At 42.5% G+C, this 8,040-nt stretch overlaps 1 long non-coding RNA gene across 1 annotated transcript; it reads right to left on the bottom strand.

Moving 5' to 3' along the window:
• Positions 1-212: 212 nt before the first annotated feature.
• On the bottom strand, positions 213-1,328 carry LOC120651824. Its single transcript, XR_005666334.1, has 3 exons — positions 1,237-1,328; positions 991-1,132; positions 213-234 (listed from the first exon to the last, which is right to left on the bottom strand). It is a non-coding gene; the product is annotated as an uncharacterized LOC120651824 (long non-coding RNA).
• Positions 1,329-8,040: the final 6,712 nt, after the last annotated feature.

The following is an 8,040-nucleotide window of genomic DNA, read 5'->3' as shown; positions in this document are numbered from 1 at the left end:
CCACAATTGAAGCAGCCAATTTACGTATCTTACCTCTCTTCGATTTCCATATTATTTTATTTGTAAATTGTTATCTCATTCACTGATAAAGGATTTTATTTTTTTAACCAAATGAAATATGCATCTTATCTAAATGGCAAATAAACTATGATTACTACGTGTGATTCAGTTTCTAACCTCACTTTCCACTGCGCCCAGCATTGGAGAGTGGAAACCTCTTAGAGCGGCCATGAACTGCATAAAGCATGTCAAAAGATCAATGTCAAAATATATGCAAATCTCTATGCTGGTCAGTTTGTATGTATATGTTGTAGTCATCTCATCTCTCCAGCCTTCATCTCATCTGATGTCTATTCTCACACTATTTGATCAAGTGAAAGTGCTGCTCCATAAGAAACATTTTGACGCGACCATTTTATCAAAAATAAAACATCAAACCGAAATGTAGATGGCGTGATATACAAGGCTAAGATTAAATAAATAATTCAAACATAAGTAAACAAGCAAGGCACGTGCCGAGCATAACAAATAACACTTGTTCAAAGTAAAATTGAGCATTATATTTAAACTAATGGTCAAAGAAACTAATTGCTTCGTACTCACTTCTTTCGCAACGCAACCAAGTAAAATAACACTTGCTCAAAGAAATTCATGATCTGGTAGAACTTGAGTGAGGAGCGCTGCCACTATGCTCCTTCTGACACCCCCACCCATAACAACACATCGTGTTGCTAGAATCAGCGCTGCCAAAACAATTAAGAAACAACAATTAGCATCCTCAAGTGCAGATGGGCGTTTGATGGCCAAGTCCAGCTATGGTGAAATAAGGTCCACTTTGAATAAGCTTAGCTGACCAGCAGCATGATAACCAAATCGAACTACTATCCACCAAAACAAACTACATATTCATAAAATTCAAATAAACGTCCACCAAATCGAGCTACAGATGCATCAAAACATGTATTGAATCTCAAAAAATGGATACAATACCTAATTTAAATTAGTTTGCACAAATAAGAAGGATTCTTTCAATTATCATAGCAGCCCTTAAGCACCAAAACATGTACTGAATCTTTTTTAGATGTGTACACAGCTACATAGAAGTTCATCGGAGCCACAAAAGCACAACTTGCTGCACAATTAGGAATTACAAAAAATGAATTATTCAATTATAAAATAGGAAAAAAAACTATGAATATGATGGATGGTAGGGAAAAGGGATTCACTGCACTTCACTTGTAAGTCAGCCTGTGATGCGGATCGAAATCTATTCAAGTCTAGACTGGAAAGTACATAAATAAAACTAATTATTAGTATTTGGTCATCTAACATGATGAGCAGTATAATTGCATCTCTTCTGTAAAATAAATAAAGGAACTGTGGAGCCTTACCATGGAGGCTAGAGCAGCTGAGATTAAAATCTGGATGACCGAGCCTTTGACACAGGCATGGCTAATTAGAAGAAAGCTGGCCACCACATCTACCGTGCAGGATGCTGCAGAAGCACCGGGCAACTTGATTAGCAGCACAGCATGCCCTTCTGTTCATTGATTATCAGTCTGGTGCTGTAATTCCTGCAATTTTTTGAAATGCCATGTATGCAGTAGATTTAATTCAAAGGTTTATGGTGGAGCCATTAATTAGATGCACAGAGTCATGGTGGATGCTCCTTGCAACCAAAAAACTCAAACCCTCCGCTTCGTCCTGTCTTAGATGTGCCTGCAAAGTACATTTAGTTAGTCATGGGCTCAAGTGCAATTGGTTCTTTTTAATTGCGTGCAACCAGAGTAAAAAATTCCCAACTAATTTCTACAATATTCAAATGAACATGAAACAGAGATGTACATTACAATTTATTTCATACAAGCATCCATGGAAGCAGAGGTGACAAAGAATTAGTAGCTAGCAATCATTTGAACTCAAACTTGAATTAACTGCAAAAGCAATCGTTTCAACAATGATCTCCGTATCATAGGACAAGGCACCAAGACACATCAATGTTGCTGTTAGAAGAATCGCATACATGTCTAATCAGTAGACAAGTGATTATGTCCTAATTGTTACCCCAGATTTACCAATCTAGCAGCAAATAAAGGATTTCCATACGGGACCCAAGCGGGCTTGAGGGAATGAACGGGAGAGAGGGGGCCGAAGCAAGCAAGCATACCTTGCCAGTCATCTCAAAGGAGTCGCCGTGGTGCGGGTCTAGCTGTTGATGGCCTCACCGGCAACAGTGAAGAGATAGGTCGGCCAGCTGCCGGCGAGTTGCTCCCCGCACGCCCTATTCGTGAAGCCCCACCAAGCCCAGCTTCTTTGCAGGTGCTAAAGGCTGCCCCGGCCTTCTAGCAACGCAGAGTTCAGTTCAGGTGGTAGGCGTCATCGTCAGCTTGTAGGCTTCCAGCCCTTGATCCACATTTTTGTCGAACAGCTTGTAGGTGTTGTCATACTGATGAGGACATCACCAGCTTAGATATGACCATATTAATGGCTTGTAAAGAAAAGGTGAATCAATCCTATATCATGATTATTCTTGCTACATTTGATGAATTGATGCTGCGCCATGATGTGTGTTCATTGTCATTTTCAGAAATACATACATGGATAAAAAAAGAGTGCTAGACACACATGGAAGGCATGGAGGAACAAAGAAGTTGATTGGGGACCAAGTCCAAGTGTTCCTCACATCCTCCACCAGGCCACCACGTCACTTTGGGCCCAAAGATGGAAAGAGATCAACTCTAACACGTTTTGGAGGCTGGATTCGGACTGCAGAAAAGCATCGACTTGTGATGGACACCACGGTCGCATACGGACTCGGATTGGGCCGTTCAAGTACTTTGTGGAAAGCTTATCAAGTCTACTTTCCAACGGATCCAACCGCATGTCTATATCTGTTTGGAGTCGGCCACAATCATCTATTTTATACCGAGATGTTTTCTGTCCACGATGCTGCGTCATCTTATTTCGGCCCAAAGGGCCGTGTATCAAGTTGAGTCCATTATGGACGCGTCCTAGGGTTGGAGCACGACCCCAGCACCCCTTTTGTCGTCCTCCCAAGTTCTTATACCCTTTAGCCACCGCCAAGAACACTTGGGTTTTGTTTTCGTCGAGTTAGCCATTGCTATCGCCTTTCAGCGCGCGTGTTGGCCCAACCGCCCGTCTGATTGTTTACGGAACCCCACCATATTGTGATTCAGATTGAGTTCATCAATTCCCATCTAGTAAATTCAGTACTTGTTCCATACTTGTTCTTGCTAGTTCTTCGATTGCTTGCAGGACAGGTGCCCTAGTGGCTGGGTGACGTGCTCCCACAAGATCGCGGCATCCATAGGAGGTGGTGTATCGGTTGCTAAGGCGCAGCATCCATTGGAAGGCTGTAGTCGGGCCGTGAACGTCGTCTCCTCCAATCGAGTTATCCCCCACGCCTCTCATCGAAAGATCGGGCACAAACCCTAGCGGGTTCTCATTAGTTGGTAATCAGAGTGAGGTTTATCGGTGAGAGACTATCAATCCTTTGTTTTTTCCCTGTAGTCCATAAAAGCAAAAAAAAATATAGTAGATTAGTTTACCACCAATCCTATAAACATATTGAGCCTTTACTAGTACCGCTTAGTTAGGGCTTGTTGAGTTTTTGGTTGCATCGGTTGTGTCGAGTTGCTAGTCCTACTATCTAATCCTTTAGAGTTTTGAGTTCTATCACGTTTTGGTCTCCACGAGATCCATTATCATCATATTTATTGTTGTTGTGTTTTGGTCACCACGGATCCATCTTAAGTCCGATTCAAGCGTTTAAATACAATCTGGATAGCTTATCTTGTTACCTTTCCAACGGACCTAGCCTTGTTCCAAAATTCCTTTTGAGCGTTCTGTATTTGTCCCGGAGATTGGTGATCTGCAATCTGTGTAAACTCATCTTTTTGTGTTGATTTGTCTTGATATTCAGAAAAGGTGTAAAAAAAAGTGAAAGGAAGAAAGAAAAAAAAAGAAGAGGAAAAAAAAGAGAGGCAAAAAAACAGAGAGAGAAAAAAAGACAAGAAGTGAGAAAAAGGGGCTGAATTTGGTGTTTTCCTTTGTGCTATGCTAGCTGCTCTTTGTTGGTGACTACCTTTGTGCCTAGGCTCACGTCTCTAGCATGGTTTAGCTTAGGACTAGCACGGTACTACCGTTGAACAATTATTCAGCTTGCTTTTGTAACTAGTGTGGTTCTAGTACATTTCTTGTTTTAGCCCACCTATAGCTCCACATATCCGACTACAGCTTGACAAGTCTTGTTGTTGCGGCACCGATACACTATCTTTGAGGTTGCTGTCTTGTTGGTCGTCGTCACCTCCTATTTTGCTTGGTAAGAACTTGCAAGAGCTTGTTTTGAACAATTTTAGTTTGAGATAATTACAACCAACACATCTAGTAGTTGACAAGAGGGTACATCTTATTTTTGTGTTTCTTGTTGTCTACTAATCATGGCAGGTGATACAAAGAATTTTGAGCAGTTGAAACTAGACCCTCATGTTCAAGATGTCATTCAACTCTTGCCGTTATATGATGGTAAGTTTGATCCTGAAGCTTACATTGATTGGGAGCTAAAAGTTGATAATGAATTTGATGAGCATGACTTGTCCGAGAAAAGAAAAGAGTTATATTGCCTCTAATGTTTTGACTGAATATGCTTTGCTAGAATGGAAACATATCAGTAGGCACAACAAAGTTCTAGAATCTTGGGAAGATTTCAAATTTCTTTTTAAAGATGCATTCATTCCTTCATATTATGCTGATTATTTGCTTGCAAAATTAGACAAATTGAAGCAAGGTAGTAGGACTGTGAGGGAATATTTTCATGTCTTTAAGACTTGTATCATGTTTGGTGGATTAGATGAATCCGTGGAAGAGGTTATGAGTAGGTTCATGAGAGGGCTCAATTCTGAAATTCGAACCTTGTTAATTAGCAAGTCATATAGATGTATCGGTGAATTGTTTTGGCTTGCAGTTCATGCTGAAAAAGGAGACTCTATTATTTGTGAATAATTGCAAGAATAATGTAACCCATGATGTACAAAACTTGTCCACTCTACATGCTAACCAAGAGCAACAAATAGTGGAACCCGAAGATAATTCACCTTTGTCACAAGATGAATTACTTCCTGTTCCCTATGATAAGGAGGACTTGTGTGTTGATGATTCTTTTACTCATATGCCACAAGTAGTGAATAAGTGTGATTCTTTTGGTTTGGAACCATACAAATGTGCTGAAGAAAAGCTTTTCCATCCTATTACTTGTGCACAAGATGAACTAAAATTGATGTCTTCTTTAAATACTTTGGGTTATATTGAATTTGATATTCTTTGTGATCTAAACTATTTAGAGGAGAAATTTTTTGCATATTCTGAATTGACATGCTTGTCTGATTATACATATCACTTTATTGGCAAGTATAATTGCAAAAGAGAGTATTTGGTGCACAAAGTTTATATCTGCTCTAATCTGAAATATCCTTTTGGGCTACAATACAATGGTCAATAGGGGCAGCACTAACACTAATGATGTCTTGCCAAGTTTCTCTAGTTTTTCTCTTAAGCAACAGGGTCAGCCCAAAGAAGGGGAGCATTGCTGGTTGTGGCCATGCAACATAGCCGCCATTCCGTGTTCCAACATCGAAGCAAGCACCTTTGAATGCCATTGGGGCAATTCGAGGACGACTTGCAGCCAAGAAGGGGAGAATGATGAGGACATCACCAGCTTAGATATGACCATATTAATGGCTTGTAAAGAAAAGGTGAATCAATCTTATATCATGATTATTCTTGCTACATTCGATGAATTGATGCTGCGCCATGATGTGTGTTCATTGTCATTTTCAGAAATACATACATGGATAAAAAAGAGTGCTAGACACACATGGAAGGCATGGAGGAACAAAGAAGTTGATTGGGGACCAAGTCCAAGTGTTCCTCACATCCTCCACCAGGCCACCACGTCACTTTGGGCCCAAAGATGGAAAGAGATCAAGTCCAACACGTTTTGGAGGCTGTATTCGGACTGCAGAAAAGCATCAACTTGTGATGGATGTCACGGTCGCATACGAACTCGGATTGGGCCGTTCCAGTATTTCATGGAAAGCTTATCAAGTCTACTTTCCAACGGATCCAACCTCACATCCATATCTATTCGGAGTTGGCCACAATTGTCTATTTTATACCGACATGTTTTCTGCCCTAGTTTCCCTATTACCCGCTGGCAAAGACGCAACAAAAAAATGGGTCAAGTGGCCCAGTTGTAGTCGGGCGGCGACCGTGTGAGCCTCTGAATAATCCCACCTTGCTTAGCTTGGAAGGAGGAAGCCACCTTAAAAGAGAGAACCACCCTTCCCCTATCAGACTAGTCTTTTAGGGAGATTGGGCCTTTCCCCGAGTGCGTGCGCCAAAGTGTGGTGCTAAGATTGCCGAGGCATAACAAGAGGCCCTAGTGGCATTGTAGGCCTGATCGGTGCGTCATAATTTCTGATGCCGGTGCTAAGATTGCGGGATTCGGGGAATCCAGATCGGTGTGTCGGGCTTTTCATCCAACCCCACCTGGGCCGGACTCATCATTTGGTATCAGAGCTGGGCTCTTATTTAAGGGGGTGGGAATGATGAGGACATCCTCCACTATTACCCACTGGCAAAGATGCAACAAAAAAATGGGTCAAGTCGCCCAGTTGTAGTCGGTCGGCGACTGTGTGAGCCTCTGAATAATCCCACCTTGCTTAGCTTAGAAGGAGGAAGCCACCTTAAAAGAGAGAGCCACCCTTTCCCCTATCAGACTAGTCTTTTAGGAAGATTGGGCCTTTCCCCGAGTGGGTGCGCCAAAGTGCGGTGCTAAGATTGCCGAGGCACAACAAGAGGCCCTAGTGGCGTTGTAGGCCGGATCGGTGCATCGTAATTTCTGATGCCGGTGCTAACATTGCAGGATTCGGGGAATCCAGATCGGTGTGTCGGGGTTTTCATCCACCCCCACCTGGGCCGGACTCATCACATACGCTGAGCAGGACGTTGATGGCAGACACCGGCGGCGTGGCAGGGTGCCTCCTGAGCAGGTTGCGGCAGCGGCGGAGGCAGGCACCTACGTCGGGGGAGGCGGGGCGGGGGGCGTCAGGGGCGGCGGCGTTGGATGCGCGACGTCGGGGGCGCGGCGTCGTGGGCTGCGTGTCGGGGACGGTGCCTCCCCTCGCTAGGCATCGTCCCAGGGAGCGTCGTCACAGGGAGCGTGGCAGGGGAGGCGGCACTATAGGGGGCGGGGGAAGCGGCGTCGTTAACACGGGGAGGGGCGTCGCGAGGATGAGGCGGGTATGCATCGCCATAGTGTAAAAAATAGCTCTTTTTGGCAGAAACAATTTTCTTGATGTTGTTTTTGCCTTCCACCAAATCCTGTCAAACACATAGCCCTTCCATGTGGGCCTTCAAGTGGGAATTTGTGAGAGGGATGGCTGGGTTAATGTAGGTGAGAAAGCAACCCAATTTTTCATCCTTTATAGTATAGATTATAGTATAGATAGATAGATTATAGTATAGATGATCTTGAGCTCCTTTTGTATGGTTTGTGCATGTTACATGTATGGTTAAATTAATCAATTATTGCTCCCATGACATCGAGTTTATAACTGTGCTATTCCAGACTTACAAGTGTATGGCAACCTTTTCATTTGTGAATGTTTTAAGTAGTGCCCAGCTGCTAATTAATTTAGTATCTTTCATATCTGATCTGCATACTTGCCCTTGCTACTTCTTACGGTAATTAGCAGCTTTCAAATTAGTAATCTTTGCTCCATCTTTTTTGTTTATTAAATTAAATAATTACTGGTATTTGGTTCTGTCCATGCTCTTATTATTTTTCTTTCTTCTAGTGTCATCCTACTGAAGCATTACGGCTGAAGACTTGAAGCTGGATGATTGCATATAGACTATAGAACAATGTGAGATTGTAAAGTAAATTAGTCAAAATAATATAAAATTCATGTAATTGCATGGAAGATGGTAGGGATGTTGGAAATACTTAGGTCTTGTGGA

Source organism: Panicum virgatum, chromosome 1K (genome assembly GCF_016808335.1).
Source record: "Panicum virgatum strain AP13 chromosome 1K, P.virgatum_v5, whole genome shotgun sequence".
Taxonomy (NCBI): Eukaryota; Viridiplantae; Streptophyta; class Magnoliopsida; order Poales; family Poaceae; genus Panicum; species Panicum virgatum.
The sequence above is the reverse complement of the archived record's forward strand: the minus strand, read 5'-3'. Positions and strand labels throughout refer to the sequence as shown.